The sequence below is a fragment of the Tachypleus tridentatus genome, chromosome 3, assembly GCF_004210375.1.
Source record: "Tachypleus tridentatus isolate NWPU-2018 chromosome 3, ASM421037v1, whole genome shotgun sequence".
Classification (NCBI taxonomy): Eukaryota; Metazoa; Arthropoda; class Merostomata; order Xiphosura; family Limulidae; genus Tachypleus; species Tachypleus tridentatus.
The window spans coordinates 25,142,658-25,166,961 of NC_134827.1; the positions used below are offsets into that span (position 1 = coordinate 25,142,658).

The 24,304-nt window shown below is 32.6% G+C and overlaps 1 long non-coding RNA gene and 2 other non-coding genes across 10 annotated transcripts in view; all 3 read right to left on the reverse strand.

Annotated features, from left to right (window-relative positions):
• LOC143246558 (uncharacterized) overlaps positions 1-13,800 on the reverse strand; it is a 40,433-nt gene extending 26,633 nt beyond the window's left edge. For 2 of the 8 annotated variants that reach the window (XR_013026032.1, XR_013026036.1), the window contains exons 1-7: positions 13,690-13,738; positions 7,188-7,287; positions 6,296-6,362; positions 4,418-4,517; positions 3,526-3,592; positions 1,651-1,750; positions 759-825 (exon numbers count right to left, since the gene is read on the reverse strand). This is a non-coding gene — a long non-coding RNA (uncharacterized LOC143246558). Of the gene's footprint in view, positions 1-758; positions 826-1,650; positions 1,751-3,525; positions 3,593-4,417; positions 4,518-6,295; positions 6,363-7,187; positions 7,288-9,947; positions 10,034-12,304; positions 12,794-13,689 lie in introns of all 8 variants that reach the window. The other 6 variants (XR_013026030.1, XR_013026035.1, XR_013026033.1 and 3 more) reach the window with 5 other exon arrangements.
• Positions 3,825-3,922, reverse strand: LOC143247996 (small nucleolar RNA SNORD16). The gene has a single exon (XR_013026784.1). It is a non-coding gene; the product is annotated as a small nucleolar RNA SNORD16 (small nucleolar RNA).
• Positions 6,595-6,692, reverse strand: LOC143247997 (small nucleolar RNA SNORD16). Its single transcript, XR_013026785.1, has one exon. It is a non-coding gene; the product is annotated as a small nucleolar RNA SNORD16 (small nucleolar RNA).
• Positions 13,801-24,304: the final 10,504 nt, after the last annotated feature.

Consider the following 24,304-nt stretch of genomic DNA (forward strand, 5'->3'; position numbering starts at 1 on the left):
CAGAATGCAAACTGCTATACACTTCAAATTTATTTTTTGTGTTTATTTTACTGTCAAAGGATGAAGTTGGAATTCACTGAAAATAAAGCAATAAATTACCACCTGTGTCAACAGACGGTTTAACTGACACTGTGATAAAATACTCTTGTGAACAACTAAGCAAGTGCACAGAAATAAGCCAAACATCCCTGCTACAAGAAAGTGACATGTAATTTATAAGCTCATGTCTTCACACAATGAAAATTCCTCAGAGCAGTGACATCACACTTTGAATCTATGAAAACGTTTATTCCAGTATGTGGTTCGGAAAGTCAATCAAATAAGTGTCCTAATTCTTTGGATATTAATCATCTTTCTACAATGTTTGGTATAACGAAAAGATACAGAAAGATATTGACCAACTTTACTGAGTACATACAGAGAGAATGAGACCAAAGATACTGCCCTTAATCCAAACTATTGACGTGTCTATCACAGGAAGATTTATTTTGGTTACAAATAAAAGAAAAAAAGAGGACACTAAAAAGGTCTGACTTTAATGACAGAATGCCTGTTAAATGAGATTCTACTGTTACTGTTTCCATTACAATAAAGCTAGATGTATTCTGTAAGTATTCTAGATGTTTCATTGATATAAAATTCAAAAACCCATACAGTGTCAGTCCCTAATCATCATCAGTACCAAAGTTTCTCATTAACTTCAATTCATAACCTGTACTTTATACACGTTTATGAAGTAACTGCATTCGTTTACTCACCTTTTCTCTCTTTTCTCCAATTCCTTGCTCGTTCCTTATCCACAATTATGTACTGTTAAAGAATCACCTACAGTAAAAAATAAATATATTAAATGAATGTGTTATGGAATGTAAAATTAGGTATATCTTAACAGAACAACCTATTCAGATTTCTTATGCATAGAGTTTCAAACACAAAAACTGCACGTTAATTTAAAAGTGTAAGTTCATTTAAAACATATAGAAAATCTAATTAAAGATATAGATGGAAGACTAAAATGAAACTCATAGCAAAGACAAAACTCATGTTCAATAATGGTTTCTCAGACAAGTTTATCAACAATGATAAATAGAAGATAATGAGAGTAGGCAGCTGTCTATCTAGATTTCTACAGATGCAAATTACATCATATTTGAAACCATCTATGAATTATCTAATGTTACAGTGTTTCACTTGTAACGTATAAGCTATATCTTACCAAATACAATAACTAAACAAAATTTTATATACATTTAGAGAGTAAAACCCATCTCCAACTAAATTAATGAGCAAGTCTATAAACTACAGTAAGAAATGATGTAATCAAACAACATATTTGTAGTCAAAATCAAATTACACTTTCTAGTCATGTGGCACCTAGGTAGTGAAATACTACTTAAAATACATGAAACACTTATGATACAAATGGATTTTACCTATAAAGTGAAATGTTTCAACTATAACCTCAAGTTTCCAGTAAGAGTTAAAGTTTGCAACTGTATTAAAACATGTTATTTAAACTGTACAAATAATTTAGAAGTTTTCCTCAAATAATTTATTCTACTGGTTTTAACACCATACAGAAAATTTTCAAATGTCTAAAACAAATTTGAAGCTAGCTCTGAATAAAAATAACAAAGAGAATTGACTCACTAACTACACAGCCATTGTAAGTCACCTTCCTTAGCAACATGAGACCATTTTCCCCTCATATCAATTCACAACGGAATCCCAACAGCAACATCACAAACACCTGTGAAAAAGACCATTTTAATTGTTTTAGCTGAAATATGTACCTACTTAAAGTCACAATGAAAACTGATACAATACAGTTCAGTCTAAAGGAACAAACCTCAGCAGAGAATAGAGTACACTATCTAAGAGAGGGCAAGTCCAATCATCACCACTGCTAACATTTTGATTGACACACAAAACAGATGTATTCTAAAACCCATTTTTGTCAGCTGAAAATGCATTCAATAGTTCTCTCTTGTTTCTGTTAATACCAGTGAAGTTAAATACGACTCACATATACTATACTATACTAAGAAATATTAATTGTTTGAATTCATAAACAGTTGTGCTTCAATATTTAAAACACCGACAGCCTTGCAACCAGAACCACTGTTTAATGTTTGAACAATAGAATGTAAATACGTAGTTAATATTTTAAGCCACTTATAAACAGCCATCTGGAAATTGTTTTAAGTATTTGATACTTTCATAAAATCTTATCATTGAACATTTAGTTGATTCAACACAATGTAATAACACATACTCAAACCCAACATCCGAGACAAAGACAACAGTCATAAAAACAAAACGTCCATTAATTCAATGGACATGTGTAATGTATCTTTTACTTAAAGCTTAAAATTTTAAACTTCTGTAACAAATTACAAACTATAGTGATCAGAGATTTAACTCAATTAACACAAATAACATTCTATCTAAATAATAAAATTAATTTTAAATAAAGAACAAAGACACCATCAGTCAGTTTATTTACGTTGAACTAAAGTAAAACCGTGACATTAAGTGTACTCTTCCAATTGTATCCAAATGTCATTGATATCAAAAATGAGCCAAGCAAAGGTGTAGTGAGTTACTACATTTTAAGTCCCTCCATTCGGTTTGGGTATGTAGGATACGTGTTTGTGACTTACTCACTGCTTGCATGTAGCAATGTCAATGAGAAATCATTCAGAACAATTAGCTGTGCCGATTTATAATTTTTATTAATAACACAGTTTCAAAGTGTACTTCTCTTCAGAATGCAAACTGCTATACACTTCAAATTTATTTTTTGTGTTTATTTTACTGTCAAAGGATGAAGTTGGAATTCACTGAAAATAAAGCAATAAATTACCACCTGTGTCAACAGATGGTTTAACTGACACTGTGATAAAATACTCTTGTGAACAACTAAGCAAGTGCACAGAAATAAGCCAAACATCCCTGCTACAAGAAAGTGACATGTAATTTATAAGCTCATGTCTTCACACAATGAAAATTCCTCAGAGCAGTGACATCACACTTTGAATCTATGAAAACGTTTATTCCAGTATGTGGTTCGGAAAGTCAATCAAATAAGTGTCCTAATTCTTTGGATATTAATCATCTTTCTACAATGTTTGGTATAACGAAAAGATACAGAAAGATATTGACCAACTTTACTGAGTACATACAGAGAGAATGAGACCAAAGATACTGCCCTTAATCCAAACTATTGACGTGTCTATCACAGGAAGATTTATTTTGGTTACAAATAAAAGAAAAAAAGAGGACACTAAAAAGGTCTGACTTTAATGACAGAATACCTGTTAAATGAGATTCTACTGTTACTGTTTCCATTACAATAAAGCTAGATGTATTCTGTAAGTATTCTAGATGTCTCATTGATATAAAATTGAAAAACCCATACAGCGTCAGTCCCTAATCATCATCGGTACCAAAGTTTCTCATTAACTTCAATTCATAACCTGTACTTTATACACGTTTATGAAGTAACTGCATTCGTTTACTCACCTTTTCTCTCTTTTCTCCAATTCCTTGCTCGTTCCTTATCCACAATTATGTACTGTTAAAGAATCACCTACAGTAAAAAATAAATATATTAAATGAATGTGTTATGGAATGTAAAATTAGGTATATCTTAACAGAACAACCTATTCAGATTTCTTATGCATAGAGTTTCAAACACAAAAACTGCACGTTAATTTAAAAGTGTAAGTTCATTTAAAACATATAGAAAATCTAATTAAAGATATAGATGGAAGACTAAAATGAAACTCATAGCAAAGACAAAACTCATGTTCAATAATGGTTTCTCAGACAAGTTTATCAACAATGATAAATAGAAGATAATGACAGTAGGCAGCTGTCTATCTAGATTTCTACAGATGCAAATTACATCATATTTGAAACCATCTATGAATTATCTAATGTTACAGTGTTTCACTTGTAACGTATAAGCTATATCTTACCAAATACAATAACTAAACAAAATTTTATATACATTTAGAGAGTAAAACCCATCTCCAACTAAATTAATGAGGAAGTCTATAAACTACAGTAAGAAATGATGTAATCAAACAACATATTTGTAGTCAAAATCAAATTACACTTTCTAGTCATGTGGCACCTAGGTAGTGAAATACTACTTAAAATACATGAAACACTTATGATACGAATGGATTTTACCTATAAAGTGAAATGTTTCAACTATAACCTCAAGTTTCCAGTAAGAGTTAAAGTTTGCAACTGTATTAAAACATGTTATTTAAACTGTACAAATAATTTAGAAGTTTTCCTCAAATAATTTATTCTACTGGTTTTAACACCATACAGAAAATTTTCAAATGTCTAAAACAAATTTGAAGCTAGCTCTGAATAAAAATAACAAAGAGAATTGACTCACTAACTACACAGCCATTGTAAGTCACCTTCCTTAGCAACATGAGACCATTTTCCCCTCATATCAATTCACAACGGAATCCCAACAGCAACATCACAAACACCTGTGAAAAAGACCATTTTAATTGTTTTAGCTGAAATATGTACCTACTTAAAGTCACAATGAAAACTGATACAATACAGTTCAGTCTAAAGGAACAAACCTCAGCAGAGAATAGAGTACACTATCTAAGAGAGGGCAAGTCCAATCATCACCACTGCTAACATTTTGATTGACACACAAAACAGATGTATTCTAAAACCCATTTTTGTCAGCTGAAAATGCATTCAATAGTTCTCTCTTGTTTCTGTTAATACCAGTGAAGTTAAATACGACTCACATATACTATACTATACTAAGAAATATTAATTGTTTGAATTCATAAACAGTTGTGCTTCAATATTTAAAACACCCGACAGCCTTGCAACCAGAACCACTGTTTAATGTTTGAACAATAGAATGTAAATACGTAGTTAATATTTTAAGCCACTTATAAACAGCCATCTGGAAATTGTTTTAAGTATTTGATACTTTCATAAAATCTTATCATTGAACATTTAGTTGATTCAACACAATGTAATAACACATACTCAAACCCAACATCCGAGACAAAGACAACAGTCATAAAAACAAAACGTCCATTAATTCAATGGACATGTGTAATGTATCTTTTACTTAAAGCTTAAAAATTTTAAACTTCTGTAACAAATTACAAACTATAGTGATCAGAGATTTAACTCAATTAACACAAATAATATTCTGTCTAAATAATAAAATTAATTTTAAATAAAGAACAAAGACACTATCAGTCAGTTTATTTACGTTGAACTAAAGTAAAACCGTGACATTAAGTGTACTCTTCCAATTGTATCCAAATGTCATTGATATCAAAAATGAGCCAAGCAAAGGTGTAGTGAGTTACTACATTTTAAGTCCCCTCCATTCGGTTTGGCGTATGTAGGATACGTGTTTGTGACTTACTCACTGCTTGCATGTAGCAATGTCAATGAGAAATCATTCAGAACAATTAGCTGTGCCGATTTATAATTTTATTAATAACACAGTTTCAAAGTGTACTTCTCTTCAGAATGCAAACTGCTATACACTTCAAATTTATTTTTTGTGTTTATTTTACTGTCAAAGGATGAAGTTGGAATTCACTGAAAATAAAGCAATAACTTACCACCTGTGTCAACAGATGGTTTAACTGACACTGTGATAAAATACTCTTGTGAACAACTAAGCAAGTGCACAGAAATAAGCCAAACATCCCTGCTACAAGAAAGTGGCATATAATTTATAAGCTCATGTCTTCACACAATGAAAATTCCTCAGAGCAGTGACATTACACTTTGAATCTATGAAAACGTTTATTCCAGTATGTGGTTCGGAAAGTCAATCAAATAAGTGTCCTAATTCTTTGGATATTAATCATCTTTCTACAATGTTTGGTATAACGAAAAGATACAGAAAGATATTGACCAACTTTACTGAGTACATACAGAGAGAATGAGACCAAAGATACTGCCCTTAATCCAAACTATTGACGTGTCTATCACAGGAAGATTTATTTTGGTTACAAATAAAAGAAAAAAAGAGGACACTAAAAAGGTCTGACTTTAATGACAGAATACCTGTTAAATGAGATTCTACTGTTACTGTTTCCATTACAATAAAGCTAGATGTATTCTGTAAGTATTCTAGATGCCTCATTGATATAAAATTGAAAAACCCATACAGCGTCAGTCCCTAATCATCATCGGTACCAAAGTTTCTCATTAACTTCAATTCATAACCTGTACTTTATACACGTTTATGAAGTAACTGCATTCGTTTACTCACCTTTTCTCACTTTTCTCCAATTCCTTGCTCGTTCCTTATCCACAATTATGTACTGTTAAAGAATCACCTACAGTAAAAAATAAATATATTAAATGAATGTGTTATGGAATGTAAAGTTAGGTATATCTTAACAGAACAACCTATTCAGATTTCTTATGCATAGAGTTTCAAACACAAAAACTGCACGTTAATTTAAAAGCGTAATTTCATTTAAAACATATAGAAAATCTAATTAAAGATATAGATGGAAGACTAAAATGAAAATCATAGCAAAGACAAAACTCATGTTCAATAATGGTTTCTCAGACAAGTTTATCAACAATGATAAATAGAAGATAATGACAGTAGGCAGCTGTCTATCTAGATTTCTACAGATGCAAATTACATCATATTTGAAACCATCTATGAATTATCTAATGTTACAGTGTTTCACTTGTAACGTATAAGCTATATCTTACCAAATACAATAACTAAACAAAATTTTATATACATTTAGAGAGTAAAACCCATCTCCAACTAAATTAATGAGGAAGTCTATAAACTACAGTAAGAAATGATGTAATCAAACAACATATTTGTAGTCAAAATCAAATTACACTTTCTAGTCATGTGGCACCTAGGTAGTGAAATACTACTTAAAATACATGAAACACTTATGATACAAATGGATTTTACCTATAAAGTGAAATGTTTCAACTATAACCTCAAGTTTCCAGTAAGAGTTAAAGTTTGCAACTGTATTAAAACATGTTATTTAAACTGTACAAATAATTTAGAAGTTTTCCTCAAATAATTTATTCTACTGGTTTTAACACCATACAGAAAATTTTCAAATGTCTAAAACAAATTTGAAGCTAGCTCTGAATAAAAATAACAAAGAGAATTGACTCACTAACTACACAGCCATTGTAAGTCACCTTCCTTAGCAACATGAGACCATTTTCCCCTCATATCAATTCACAACGGAATCCCAACAGCAACATCACAAACACCTGTGAAAAAGACCATTTTAATTCTTTTAGCTGAAATATGTACATACTTAAAGTCACAATGAAAACTGATACAATACAGTTCAGTCTAAAGGAACAAACCTCAGCAGAGAATAGAGTACACTATCTAAGAGAGGGCAAGTCCAATCATCACCACTGCTAACATTTTGATTGACACACAAAACAGATGTATTCTAAAACCCATTTTTGTCAGCTGAAAATGCATTCAATAGTTCTCTCTTGTTTCTGTTAATACCAGTGAAGTTAAATACGACTCACATATACTATACTATACTAAGAAATATTAATTGTTTGAATTCATAAACAGTTGTGCTTCAATATTTAAAACACCGACAGCCTTGCAACCAGAACCACTGTTTAATGTTTGAACAATAGAATGTAAATACGTAGTTAATATTTTAAGCCACTTATAAACAGCCATCTGGAAATTGTTTTAAGTATTTGATACTTTCATAAAATCTTATCATTGAACATTTAGTTGATTCAACACAATGTAATAACACATACTCAAACCCAACATCCGAGACAAAGACAACAGTTATAAAAACAAAACGTCCATTAATTCAATGGACATGTGTAATGTATCTTTTACTTAAAGCTTAAAAATTTTAAACTTCTGTAACAAATTACAAACTATAGTGATCAGAGATTTAACTCAATTAACACAAATAACATTCTGTCTAAATAATAAAATTAATTTTAAATAAAGAACAAAGACACCATCAGTCAGTTTATTTACGTTGAACTAAAGTAAAACCGTGACATTAAGTGTACTCTTCCAATTGTATCCAAATGTCATTGATATCAAAAATGAGCCAAGCAAAGGTGTAGTGAGTTACTACATTTTAAGTCCCCTCCATTCGGTTTGGCGTATGTAGGATACGTGTTTGTGACTTACTCACTGCTTGCATGTAGCAATGTCAATGAGAAGTCATTCAGAACAATCAGCTGTGCCGATTTATAATTTTTATTAATAACACAGTTTCAAAGTGTACTTCTCTTCAGAATGCAAACTGCTATACACTTCAAATTTATTTTTTGTGTTTATTTTACTGTCAAAGGATGAAGTTGGAATTCACTGAAAATAAAGCAATAAATTACCACCTGTGTCAACAGATGGTTTAACTGACACTGTGATAAAATACTCTTGTGAACAACTAAGCAAGTGCACAGAAATAAGCCAAACATCCCTGCTACAAGAAAGTGACATGTAATTTATAAGCTCATGTCTTCACACAATGAAAATTCTTCAGAGCAGTGACATCACACTTTGAATCTATGAAAACGTTTATTCCAGTATGTGGTTCGGAAAGTCAATCAAATAAGTGTCATAATTCTTTGGATATTCATCATCTTTCTACAATGTTTGGTATAACGAAAAGATACAGAAAGATATTGACCAACTTTACTGAGTACATACAGAGAGAATGAGACCAAAGATACTGCCCTTAATCCAAACTATTGACGTGTCTATTACTGGAAGATTTATTTTGGCTACAAATCAAAAAAAAAACTTAAAAGGTCTGCCTTTAATGGCACAATGCCTGTTAAATGAGATTCTACTGTTACTGTTTCCATTACAATAAAGCTAGATGTATTCTGTAAGTATTCTAGATGTCTCATTGATATAAAATTCAAAAACCCATACAGCGTCAGTCCCTAATCATCATCAGTACCAAAGTTTCTCATTAACTTCAATTCATAACCTGTACTTTATACACGTTTATGAAGTAACTGCATTCGTTTACTCACCTTTTTCTCTTTCTCCAATTCCTTGCTCGTTCCTTATCCACAATTATGTACTGTTAAAGAATCACCTACAGTAAAACATAAATATATTAAATGAATGTGTTATGGAATGTAAAATTAGGTATATCTTAACAGAACAACCTATTCAAATTTCTTATGCATAGAGTTTCAAACACAAAAACTGCACGTTAATTTAAAAGTGTAAGTTCATTTAAAACATATAGAAAATCTAATTAAAGATATAGATGGAAGACTAAAATGAAACTCATAGCAAAGACAAAACTCATGTTCAATAATGGTTTCTCAGACAAGTTTATCAACAATGATAGATAGAAGATAATGACATTACGCAGCTGTCTATCTAGAATTCTACAGATGTAAATTACATCATCCTTGAAACCATCTTTTGAATTATCTAATGTTATAAGGTTTTCACTTGTAACGTATAAGGTATATCTTACCAAATACAATAACTAAACAAAATTTTATATACATTTAGAGAGTAAAACCCATCTCCAACTAAATTAATGAGGAAGTCTATAAACTACAGTAAGAAATGATGTAATCAAACAACATATTTGTAGTCAAAATCAAATTACACTTTCTAGTCACGTGGCACCTAGGTAGTGAGATACTACTTAAAATACATGAAACACTTATGATACAAATGGATTTTACCTATAAAGTGAAATGTTTCAATTATAACCTCAAGTTTCCAGTAAGAGTTAAAGTTTGCAACTGTATTAAAACATGTTATTTAAAGTGTACAAATAATTTAGAAGTTTTCCTCAAATAATTTATTCTACTGGTTTTAACACCATACAGAAAATTTTAAAATGTCTAAAACAAATTTGAAGCTAGCTCTGAATAAAAATAACAGAGAATTGACTCACTAACTACACAGCCATTGTAGCAACATGAGACCATTTTCCCCTCATATCAATTCACAACGGAATCCCAACAGCAACATCACAAACACCTGTGAAAAAGACCATTTTAATTCGTTGAAATATGTACATACTTAAAGTCACAATGAAAACTGATACAATACAGTTCAGTCTAAAGGAATAAACCTCAGCAGAGAATAGAGTACACTATCTAAGAGAGGGCAAGTCCAATCATCACCATTGCTAACATTTTGATTGACACACAAAACAGATGTATTCTGAAACCAATTTTTGTCAGTAGAAATACATTCAATAGTTCTCTCGATTCTACTGATACCAGTGATGTTAAATACGATTGACAAATACTATACTAAACCCTTAGAAATATTAATTGTTTAAAAATTAAATTATTCAAAAAATTGCACTGAAAGTGGAACATTTAAATTCAGAAACAGCTGTGCTTCAATGATGTTTATAATGTGAAGTCTGTTGCAAGTATTGCTGCTGTTTAATGTTTGGACATTAGAATGTAAACACGTATTTAATGCTATACTGTAAGAAATATTAATTGTTTAACCAAAATTAGTGTTTAATGTTTGAAGAATAGAATGTAAATATGTAGCTAATATTCTGAGCCATTTTGTCAGAATCAGCTGGAAAATTTATTAAATGACAAAACTTTCATTATATCTGAAGTTTTCTTGGAATCACTATAATAAAGTCCAGAAAATACACTTTTACAGACTTGAGCAACATGCACTTAAACCTAAAATAGAGTTACAAGTGTTAACACTGTATTTGAATATCATTCATTGAAGGGACATGTGTTATATATATTTTACTTAAAAGTTGCAAAAACCAAGAAAGTTACACTAGTATACCAAATGAAATCTAAAGTTGTCAGTTAACTTACTTTACACATATATTATATATATATTATTGAAACAAATTAGTCAAAATTTGAGATATATTCATTATCTATTGCTGAAGAATATTTTTAAGAAGTCATTAAATCATAATATTTTTCTTATTTAAACCTTTCATATTATTTGTTGAAGTTAGTGTATGATACAGAGTTTTGGTATCTTATACTCAGAATTTTATTAAACTTCTCATTTTATTTTGTTCCAATTAGTATGGAGTAAAATTAAGAATAGAAAATGATCTAATCAACACCATATTCTGTTAACTGTTGGATTACTTTAACAAACTGAAATATTTGACTAACACCTATGCACATCCGAAGTCTAAACATAATCATTTTATTGTGGCTAAAAGACAAACCAAAGATCTTCTATATCAGACATGAAGAACATGTTCTTATGGTAAAACAATACATGAAAATAATTTTTTTTTTCCAAAGCAATAAATATGGACATCATTTGATCCGAGGTCAAATCTTCAGCATTCAGTTAAAACATTTATGTCACTTGTGGTCATATAAAAATAAAATTCTTCAGACTTGTGACTCATTCAATAGAAGTGCTTTGATTTCATACATAAATCTTTTGAAAATAATAAATTCTGTGTTGATTTCAGTGAACTTGCAATATAATTATTAATTTCCAGGATGGGATATTAATGAATGTGTCTCAACTTTGAGAAGTCATGGGTCTTCTGATCTGAAGATGGAAATAAAATTTTTTTCTGTTATTCTGAGCTGTGAAAGCCATAAAGTTACCCAAGTTTAACAGAAATAAAGGCTGGAACAAAATAATAAATACTTAACTTGTTTACATGTTGACAGAAATATGCATCTTTGAGCAGTTAATACCACTTTAATGTCTAAAAAACAAACTTCCTTATCTGAATTATGTTACTGAAATACAAGAGGAAATGTTTCTTGTAAAATAAGATTTAGTTAAATCAGTTTGCAGTCAGCTTTATCAAGAATAATGATTAAAATTCTGTTTAGATAAAAAAATAATTTATTGTATACCACTGATACTAAACATTTAAACTGCAAATATAGTTGGTTTTTTTCCAAGTCAGAATAAACATAAAAATTAATATTTTTGTTATATAAAACTAAATTTTAAATTATGTAGAAAAACAGTAATTCAAATGTACAACACATATTAGAATTTTAAATTTTTCTTTGTAGAATAATATGACAAAGAAACTATTTCATATTTTTAAAGTTGAAAATTTATACAAGTATCATATATAAATATTTTAACTATAAAAGTTACATTTTTTTCACCAGTAATTATGAAGTTCAAAACTATTACATCCAGTATATTTTTAAAATGCAATGAACTATAAAACAGGTCTTCAAACTAATAAACTCTGATCTAACAGTTAAAAAAAAAGTTTTTAACAAAGAAATTTTTCTGGAATCAGCTAGGTTAAAGCAAACTTACTTTTGATATTAAAATATGAATTTATAAATCTTGACACCAATACTATCCTCTACATACTATTAAAACTATAAAGACCATCAACTTTAAGTAGAAAATTGTGCTGAGTTTAAATGACAAAATTTTACTTTTTAAAAGACAAAAATTGCAGTTAGTCTCCAGTTAATGAATTATACTGCGTTTTGTTCTTGAATTTTGCTCATAGTTACATGAGAGCTATCTACACTAGCTGTTACTAATTTAGCAGCGTAAGACTAGAGAGAATGCAACCAGTCATCACCATACACTGCCAACTTTTGGGCTATTCTTTTACCATTGGATAGTGGGATTGACTGTATCATTATAATGTCCCCATGGCTGAAGAGGCGAGTATGTTTTGGGTGACGGGAATGGAACCCGCGACCCTCGGATGACAAGTTGAGTGCCTTGACATCTTGGGCATGCCAGGCCACGTAAGTTGGATGAAAATACTTTTACCATACCACAGAAAGTCTATAAGTACACAAAAAATGCATTTTGTTTCTCCAAACACATTTTATAAGTTACCTCTTACTTTAAAGAAAATAAATTGTCTTCTGACTGGTAATAACAGGAAGAAAACCATGGAATCTAGCTCCATTAATTGTTAAAATATTTACAAATCCATGCATGCCTCCACACAAAAAAAACAAGAAACAATAATATTTGTTTAGTCGACAAACATAAATGAAAGGTAATATCATATCAAGATAAAATTAACTAATTCTAAAAGTCCAAATAAACGAAATATCTCTCTCTCTAAATATTCTAATTAAGTTTAACCTTTGTTCCTAAGTAGGCTTATTTATACTAAATTACTATCATATTCACCTTTAGAAATACAAGCAGCATCAGCAGTGACAACATACTTTAACTCATTCTATTATTTGGATACATTCAACCAAACTCTCCATTCACTTTTGCTCTGGATCTCACCATAAACTTATAGGACAAACAGCATGGATATTAACTATGGTGCAATGCACTACTATATAGACAGAATTCTGTCTAATCATACTAATAGTGTTGGAGTTATAACGTTTAACCGTCTCTTTAAAATAAAATGAAAAAGAAGAACTAGATTTAAAATTTCTAATCACTCAAAGAATAAGAAAATACTTATTACTTTTAGTATAACAAATAAAACGAACTGCCTACTCAACCACGTGGTTAGGCTTAGGTTAGTCTATATCTACTTGTACCAATCTACTGAAGCTCAATCACGTAAACTCACATTTTCAAACAAAGAAGATAATCTACCCTCCTTTTGATAAGTGGAAACGTTGATTACATTTTGATTTGTGGACAAAAAAAATTTTATTAAAATATTATGATAAATTCTAAGACAAAAATTGTAATAATGGCCTTACCGTTGGTGGTTCAAATGTTTCTACAAAAACCACATCGCTACAACAACCCTTCCCTCTAGTCTTACACTGCTAAATTAGGGACGGCTAGCACAGATAGCCCTCGAGTAGCTTTGCGCGAAATTCAAACTTAAATTGAATTAACACTTAAACAACAGTAATGTTTTTTAACAGAGATGACACTGCATTATTAGGAAAAGTAATCTAACATCCTGCGAATCAAAACAATAAAAAGGATATGGATAATATGTATAAATTTGAACACTGTTTGATTTTTTTTTGTTTGTTTGTTTGGAAATTTCGCACAAAGCTACTCGAGGGCTATCTGTGCTAGCCGTCCCTAATTTAGCAGTGTAAGACTAGAGGGAAGGCAGCTAGTCATCACCACCCACCACCAACTCTTGGGCTACTCTTTACCAACGAATAGTGGGATTGACCGTCACATTATACACCCCCACGGCTGGGAGGGCGAGCATGTTTAGCGCGACGCGGGCGCGAACCCGCGACCCAAACACTGTTTGATACAAGGACATAATTCCTTTGGAAACGAAATATATCACACAAAACTTCATAAAGGGAAATGCAAAATTTTTTGCAAAAAGTTATGCACATATATCTTAAAATAATCTCATACAAAATATTACTAATAAACAGAATGCAATGATAATCCAATAAAATAACTACAGAAATACTGCTGAACATAAAATATTCTAAAATATAAAATCATAACGAAATAGGAGTACGTCAGGAACCATTGTATAAAAAAAAAAAACCCAAAGGTAGCAACGTAAGGCACAGAATCCAAACCCCCCTAGCGTAAAAAGCCTTTAAATCAAATAGTGTTAGGAAAACAATAAGTACCTGTTTAAGAAGAAAAAACTAAATAAGAACCATTTGAAGTAAATCATTAATAAATTCGTATATAATTTGTTTTACAAGACACATGTGAATTAATTTAATCGTATTGTAAACAACAAATAAATGTAACGAGCTAACCATTGCAGAAAATTCTTAGAAAAAGAACCATTTTTAAAATGTACAGGACAAGACAAAGAGTAAAACCATCACAAACAGAAAATGCAATAAGATCAAACCTTTAGAGCTTTTTTTAAAGTATTATAAACATACGAAATTTACAATTTAACTTAAACAAGCGTATAAGATAGTATTTGGGATATTTTGGACAAAAGACAGGATAACCAATGGTTTGTTGAATACGAAAAAGTTGTCAAAAATCAATCTTAAATAACAAATGACGAAATTGAAAATAAAATATCAAGTTAATTTCAATTGGTCAAAAATTCAACTAGGTGTACAGGTTGAAAATGGTCATAACTGCAAGTTTTTAACCACGACCTGCTCTAAATATCACAGAACATTTGTACAGAAGTCACGTGTACTTACGCAATAGGTCTATCTGGGCTTCATTGGGTCATCATTTAGCGAATTCCTTTAGCTATATTTCCCCTATGTTGTTCCTGGTAAACGACAGACAACACAAGCTACTCTCTAACGCACATTTATATTCCTCCTAACCATCAAGTTATATTGTGGATAGACCTTGGTTCCAGTAGGAAGGAATGGTGATCGAGACTACAAACTGGTTCCTGCACAGATGACATAGTCCTGGTTAAGATACACCAGCCTTTGCTTTTGACCTTTAGAATGCACTAATGTCTATATTGTAGTTCTTTATGAACTTTCTTCAAACAAGTTTAGAAATTATTTTTGGTGCAACTTACAACTCATCATATGAGGGTTACTTTCTGCCTCTGCCTAGTACACTTAAAGTTTTCATTTTCATATATTTTTACTGCAGTTTTTACTAAAAAATACCAATAAAATATTTATTAAAGCTATATGCTGAGGGAAAATATTCTATTTCAGCCGAATAAAACACTGGGGACATTAAATTTATATTTATTACGATGTTTGAGATAATGCTTGTGAATTTCATATACTTCTTATAGTTTCACTCAGTCATTTTTTATCCAATCTAAATATTAAAAAAATACCAGATAAATTTGTGTGTTTTTTTCTTCAAGCACAGCGTGGGTCTTTTTCTTACTAGTGTCTCTTCGTTGAAAATTCGCTACCTTATCAATATTTCGGTGTAAAAAATTGAAACAATCTCTTACTATTATTAGTCAAAATAGCAGGTACGTTATAGTTTCAAATAAAACCTGTCATGTAAGTTACAACAGTTAACATCACAACACGAAGCCTTAACATCAAAATCAAATTATTTGTTTCGGTGTGCATGTTGTTTACTGTTGTATTCTTTAATTCGTCGACGTGGGTTTATCTACTTACTGCTCATACGCTTGATCAAGACCTCGAGTATATATTTATGTCTTTACACGTGATTACTATGTCACCATTACACTCTGTCACATACTCTAGTAGCTTATGAGAGAGTGCTTCAGGTTCCCATGTGAGTTATATTCTGACCTTCTCTGCTTATCACCCATAATGTAAACAGGTTTCAACACCTGTAGTGTCGCAGCACTGGGAGTTCATTGTATAATTTTGCACGCAAAAACGAATAAAGCAAATACTTCATAACGTGCTGCCATCTATAAACCATCAAAATCAACTCGTCTTTCATTTCAGTCATCACGAAAAAATAATCACTGAAATAATTCAGCAGAACTGAGAGTTTTCTGATGAAATTATCATCATTTGTATCTTTGTTTGTAATTAATTACAAAGCTACCCAATAGGCTATCTGTGCTCTGCCCACCGTGAGGGTGGGGAACAATTTTCATCATCCACAGTTAATACTTGTGCTGTTTCTAACGTATGTCAACTTATTATCAGCAGAAATACTTCTTTCTTTCTACATGTATAATTAATATATATTTTTAGTAGACATATAGGGGGAATCTAGTGAGAGATAGACAACATGTTCTGTAGAAAGACAGCTTTCACCACTCAATTAAATAAACATAGTTTCTCTTTCGAATTGCTGGACAATGTTCCCTCTCAGACAATTCACCCAGAAACACTTGAGGATCAGATAACCCTTCCAGTCATTGATTTTTCAATTAGATGAAGTGCTAACTTATAATATAAAGCAAGTAGCAATTACAAAATGTGGAGGTCATTTTATACCATGAAATATCACCTGACAGATCAGAAAGCAAGGCTGGTAAAACGTTTTCAGTTGAGGTTTTAAATTTCTAGCTACCATCTTCAGTTGTGCAAAATATTGATGTGTTAAGCATTCTACGTACTAGCTCCAATTTTCATAACTTTGCCATCATCAAGCCCAACTCATACTGGTGTCTTTGGAACTTTCTTTTGCCTCCAACTTCAGTGTTTCCTTATCTGCTTCATCGTGGACAGCCAGATATGCACTTTCAGATATCTCTCTCTCACATCAAATGAGTTAAAATGACTTGATAAGGCATTCTCATTTTCTTTCAACTCCTCATTCTTAGCTTCACACTACTGATCAAGTCAGTGTATGAGAGATTTGTCTGTGATGTGCAGACACAACTTAATTGCAAGCTTCACATGCTTTCATGCGCTTCACATCTACTGTAATTTGTACATCAATGGACTAATGTGCCAAAGTATGATGTACAGACAAGTCCAGTTGTGTCCAATCCATGCATTATAATGAAATTCTGTAGGCACAGCTGTACATCCATTCTTTTATTATTTTGTCATAACACTTCTGTTGTCAAGTGTTTTTTCTAAGTAATTTATGGGAGCATTCACGGTAATTGACTAATTCAAACATTAACCAATTAACATAGTCCTGTGCACTTTATGAGGCATCTCATTTTGGGGAAGACTATACATCACATCATGGTGGAGTGAGCATGTTTGGGAAACAGCCTTTGTATGCAATCATATTGTGCAGCAAATGTTCATACCAATCTCTTTGGCCAGGATTAATAAATTTGACAACGTTGTGTTTAATAGTTGTGTACTTATTCTGTTAAAACCATCTAACTGAGAATGATAAAATAAAGTGCGCATCTTCAACATACTTACTGCTTTACACAACATATTGAACAAATGGTTATTTTACCAAAATTAGCTCTCTGAACCACGTGTATCTCTCATATTGCTACAAGGTGTGTTATCCAATGCTCCACAAACATATTAACTACAGACCGAGCCATTGTATCGAGAAGCCATGGTCTACTTTGTGAAGTAGTTGATTGTAATGAGTACATATTGATGACTTCTCCTAGTCTCTATGGTAGAGAATACCCAACAATTTCTCTGTTGGAATTTATCCTGCTATGTCCAGTTCTTTTTCATGATGGCACACACTAGTATTTGCACCCGTAGTAAACATTTTGACTCGAATACAGTCACCACGATTAAATGTTAATACAAGGGCAGGTAATATCTTGTTGCCCTCCAGAATTTGTATCATACAAAGTACGGAGAATCTCTTGTCTTATAGCACAATCATAGAACCATTGTTTATAGAGACGGCACAGCACACTTTTCTGCACCCAGTAGTGCTCATAAAAATACCACAGTTTATGCATATCCAAGATACATTCCGACATTTGTATTGACCAGAATGTGCCTTGCTGCACAGTAAGGAGCACTTACTCTGATCTGGATCCTTCATTTGCTCTTCCAGGAGCTCCCAAAGTGGTAATTGTGGTATAACCTGGAATCTTTCACTGCATAAATTGACATTTCTATGGCAAAATAGATTAAATTTCGACACAGTATCCAGTATTAAGATGTTTCAGATTGTTATATTCACATTTTCATTTTGTGAGTCTGGATGATGAATGATGACAAATTCACATAATTGTAAAGTTGATATCCAATAAGTATTCATCCCTTCTGAATTTTCAACTTGAAACCACTGTTTGAGAATGTAAGACTTGTTATTGTCCAATAGATTGTTTTAGTTTGTTTGGAATTTCGTGCAAAGCTACAAGATGGCTGTCTTCGCTAGCTGTCCCTAATTTCGCAATGAAAGTCTAGACTCACTAGAAAATATGCAGCTACGTCTTGGGCTATTCGTGTACCAACGAATAGTGGAATTGACTGTGAAACTATGACGCTCCTACGTCTGAAAGAGCGAACAAGTAGGTGTGACGGGAATTCCAACCCACTACCTATATTCGCGATCCATGGGCTCTAACCGCTATGCGGTGTCCAATGGAAATAACTCGTCTGGATATGCCACTGTAATTAGCATTGATAGACATTGTATTCCGTTCTGTTTGTTTTTATCTGTAATTATACGCAAATTTAACCGAAACTCAAAGCAAAGTTAATCAAACCACGTTGCACTCGTATATTGGACAACAGAACACACGAGCATTTGGTCACTGCAGAATGGTGAAAGAAAACGAATTGATTAGTTAGATAAAAACAGGTACTTTTTTCACTAATATCCCTGCTAAAAACAAAATATTGATTAATAAGCAAAGAACGATGAAGAAAAGATGTAAGAGCTGTACAGATTAGTCATGAGAACCCCGAAATTCTTCTCATCTCTATAGCTGACTAATCATGAGATGGATTGCTTCGTGTGACATTTGCACCTTCACGCTTGCTATTCAATAAAACTGCCGGAATCGTCGATGTATTCGTGCTAGAGAGAGTAATATTTCTCGACTTAAATTAACACACGATTCAGACGAGACACGTGAGGTTCATAACTACGATTGTAGCAAAAATCAAGTGTGTTGTGATAAAGATGCATACCGTAGGAGAGTGAAATATATTCATGCTATGTTCATAACTGTCGGAGATTGAAGAGACAGAAAACGATAAATTAAATTCTCAGACAATCTAGTAAAAATAAAGAACTGAAAGTTGAGGTTTAAGAGTGTGAAAATACGAGAGAGTAATTGAGGTAATGACGAAAAACAAGGAATAAATTTTAGAAGTATTAAAAACAGATTTAAAAACAGAATGTGAACGCGACAAAGGGCAAAGCAGATATTATAAGACGAAAACGAGTAAGTTGGTAATGATTTTTTAGACATTTGAAAACAAACAAACAAACCCTTATATATATACATTGTTTAACTAATGTGTTTTAACGTGACAATACATACAGATTTAATTAATCTTAGTTACACATTAACAGATGTTAGATCCTTTTCCTAACTCTTGACATATTACTGTCATTTATTGGTTTAAGTCAAACCAGAGAGACAACTTTTTGATAAAAAGATTTTTAATAAATTAAAATATATATACACATTAACTTCAATTACTGTTAAAGGCACATTTTGCTTTATAGCATAAGTAAGTATAAATAATTGTTAGTAATACTTTTCTTTTATAATTTAAACTACAAAGACCTCTCACAGGTTGTTTTTGCACTTTCTAGTGACAATTGTTGTTTCTTTTTAAATTTCGCGCAAAGCTACACGAGGGCTATCTGCGCTAGCCGTCCCTAATTTTGCGGTGTAAGACTAGAGGGAAGGCAACTAGTCATCACCACCCACCGCCAACTCTTGGGCTACTCTTTTACCGACGAATAGTGGAATTGACCGTCACATTATAACGTCCCATGGCTGAAAGGGCGGGCATGTTTGGTGCGACAAGGATTAGATCCCGCGACCCTCAGATTGCGAGTCGAGCGCCTTAACCCACCTGGCCATGCAGTGCTCTTGATATATGTTTTCTAATATTTCAATGTCGCTATTATAATCTTTCTGTACATTTCCAATAGCTATTTCAGCTTTATTTTCAATCAACTTGTTATTCTCAGTTACTATTACTATTATAACTATTTCTTCTACCTCTCTTACGTTTCTGTCTCTTTCTTCTTATTCCTTCTTATTTCCTCTTAATATTATTTTAATTTTCAGACTCGTTCTTTTGATTTTCCGTCCCGTCCATTTAACGAACATCTTATTTTCTTTACTACAAATTCCCTAATCTCAGTGAGAAATAAGCCTAACTCACAAATAAAATTAAAAAGTCACATACTTTATAAGTTTCCTGTTATATCTACGACTAAATTTTAAAAGTTATTACCTTGAATTTATTAAATGAATGGCTCATTGATTAACTCAATGAATAACTAACTGATTAACTTCCTAACTCGTCAAGTTTTATGAACTGAGTCGAGTGATATCTCAAGTTAAATGCGTTTAAAATCATATAAACGTAAGATTTGTTATCATAGAACATAACTTCCAATGCAAGCCAACACTAAGCTAGTCTCTTAGCAGGTTTTATTCACATAAACAAAGGTAATTTTATGTTCACTATTTGAAGCGTGTCAAATGTCAACGTATTGTGCACGACTGATAAACATCATTACCTAATTACCCTCTCATGTGGAAGGTAATGTATTCATTTCGGTGGGTACGTGTGAACAGTATAATGCTAACAATCTTTATTTTAATTCATAATTTTAAGAAAATAAGTTGGTTTAAAAAAAAAAGAGTTTTAGTTTTCTTGTTGAAATGTTCGAATGTGGAACAAAAGCCGAGTGTCTACGAAGGATCAAGTTTTCTTAACTTAGTTCTAAGGTTCAGGTAATATGAACCTCAACTGTTTTTGTTATAAAAATAGCAAACTGAGATTTTGGAAAATGGTCAAAACTATAGCAGAAATTGCGATAGGAAAAACCTATCTCTAAACCTGCATTTTTTTTTTTTCTGAACGAATAATTGTTTTGTTGCATATTTTAGGTTTGTTACTCCAAGCGATCGACTCGTAAACCGAGGGTCGCGAGTTCGAATCCCCGTCGCACCAAACATGCTCGCCCTTTCAGTCGTGAGTACATTATAATGTTACGGTCAATCCCACTATTCGTTGGTAAAAGAGTAGCCCAAGAGTTGGCGGTGGATGGTGATGACTATCTGCCTTCTCTCTAGTCTTACACTGCAAAATTAAGGACGGCTAGTGCAGATAGCCCTCGTGTTGCTTTGCGCGAAATTCAAAAACAAAGAAACATATATCAATAATGCAATTACAAAATTGAAGAAACACGAAAAGACATCAGCAAAGTGGAGAAATATTAGAACAGCAAATTAAATGAGATAGAAAATAATATCAGTGAAACAGTGAGAAAATAAAGTTGCTAATGCAATGATCAAACTTGTTGCATCTGTTCAAGAATTGCGTCCTGAATCACCTTTAACTGAGAAGTAAGAAACAAGAGGATTAGATTGGTCTAAGTCTATTACTACTACTATTGTGCCATCTAATACATGGTGCTCCAAACATTTTTGGACAAGGGCCGGGAGGTAGATCTTTTTAGGCTTTGCTGGCCGAGAGAGGTCGTGGTAAAATTAAGTAGGAATGCAAACATGATCAGAATACAGCATCACTAATTCATTTCTCATAACAGCACGTATTGAAAATATTTAAGATGCACCATTGTCTGTTTTAGCATCAGTGAGAAGCATGAAACTGGTGTTTTTCTAATAAAACTGTGCTTAACTGAGATTAACATGAAAAGTGATCGCAAATGCTCATCAGATTAGTCTGATCTGCAACTAGATTTCATGTGCTTCATCTTTGAAAATGTCTTCACAGAAATAGGTTTCGTTTTTGTTTTTTTGAATATCGCGCAAAGCTGCTCGAGAGCAATCTGGGCTAGTCGTCTCTAATTTAGCAGTGTAAGACTAGACGGAAGGCAGCTAGTCATCACCACCCACCGCCAACTCTTGAGCTACTCTTTTACCCACGAATAGTGGGATTGACAGTAGCATTATAACACCCCCACGGTTAAAAAGGCCAGCATGTTTGGTGCGACAGGGATTCGAACCCGCGACCCTCAGATAACGAGTCGCACGCCTTAACCCACCTGGCCATGCCGGGTCTCAGAAATAGGTAGTGCCAAAAACTGAAATGAATCGACGAGTAAAGATTTTAAATGAACGTAATGATCATTTGGAAGGCATTTATAGAATTCTATCAGTTTTCCTTCTTTGTATTTGTCCTTCAACATGTCGTTCGATAGCAGATCAATCACTTCTCTTTGAACTTCAGGTGGCAGTTCATCAATAATACAATCAAATGGTTATTTCTGTTACACTCGTATCAAGATAAAAAAAAAACGCTCCTTCAGCTGTAATTTCAGGTCAGACAGGACATCTTGTGGAAACCTGTGTAGGAATGGAGATCCTGCTTCTTCCTTGAACTTTTCACAACATTAAAAGTGTGTGAAACAACATTTCGTCAATTGAGACTAAAAAATAATTAGTTGTTTTTTTCCGAAATACTTTTACCTTGGTATACATGTCGCAGATAAGCGCGGTTTCGCCTTGTAATCTAAGATTGAATTCTATCAGGTGTGTGGTCAAGTTTACAGAAGAAAAACCTAATTTCCATGGCTATTCACTGTTTGCGAGTAATGATTGAGAGCGGTTCTTTTCATTAAAAAAAAATTCATTGTCAGTTCTAAGCTCAAAACCTCGCTACATAACCTTCTCATAGCTAAGCCATGGAACTAAAGTGTTGTAGAGCAAGTCGGGATATGGTGCTTCTGTTTCTACCAAAAATTCACGGAGTTGAGTCCATGAGAGCGAATGAAGTTCACTGTTGAAACTACAGGTTCCATGACACATGATATATCCAGATATTTTCCACATACTGCTTACTGATGAATAATGAGTGAAGAACCATAGACTTGGAACAACCCGCACTTTCAACAGCTTTGTAAAATTGCACAACTAAGCCTCTTCCTGCACCACACGTTTCTACTATAATCTATAGCAACACAATTCAGCTGTTTCTATTCCTAGTTGTACCGAGTTAGTGATTTTTCGATATCTTTGAACACATCTTCACCTGTGGTTGTTCCATCCATACTGTGCACAAAAGCTAATTCTTAAGCCAACTTCAAAATTAATATTGACTCCATGAATAAACAACAGCAACTGTGAAGTGTCGGACACATTTGTTGACTCGTCAAACGTGATGGAAAAGTGCTAGAACTCTTTGTCATTGACTTTCAGCAGAGACACAATATTGTTTCCAATGTCATCAACTCTACGAGCAACTGTATTCTCCAAAAGTCTAATAATCTTAAACAAGTCTACTTTTTCTGGATATATGTCTTTCGCTGCTTCAATCATTCCTAATCAGCTCACCATCGGTATATGGTTTTCCTTGCTAGGTTAACAGATGTGTCCTCACTTGACTAACAGGTGTGTCACTCGGAAACTTGCTCTTGTTGCAACTTCATTCTCGACTTTCTTCTTCTTAAATACAAACTGGTGTGACGATAAGTTACATTTCAAGGTTTTACATTTGTCTGAAAGTAGCTTTCACTTGAACTGAGAAAAGTTTGATGAGTGCTTGGTTTGGTAATGTCTACGACGGTTGTATTCTTTTAGCTCTGTGGTTGTCTCGTTGCATATTAAGCACAATGCTTTGTTACGTGATTCAATAACGAAGTAGTCACCACTCCACTGTTCTTTAAAAACATGGCATTCAAAGCCATCTTTTCTCTTCTTCCTTTGTCCTGACATAATAACTAGAAATAATTATGAACTCGAACACAGAGTAAACAGCAGCATTCATTGACACACACTGAGATACATGGGACATGCGTGAGAAAAAACACGCTGCTTTAGGCACTGGAATCGATAAGTGAGATGAAGTAATACTAAGTAATATGACGTTTTCCGGCCATCTAGATTGGCTTTTGCTC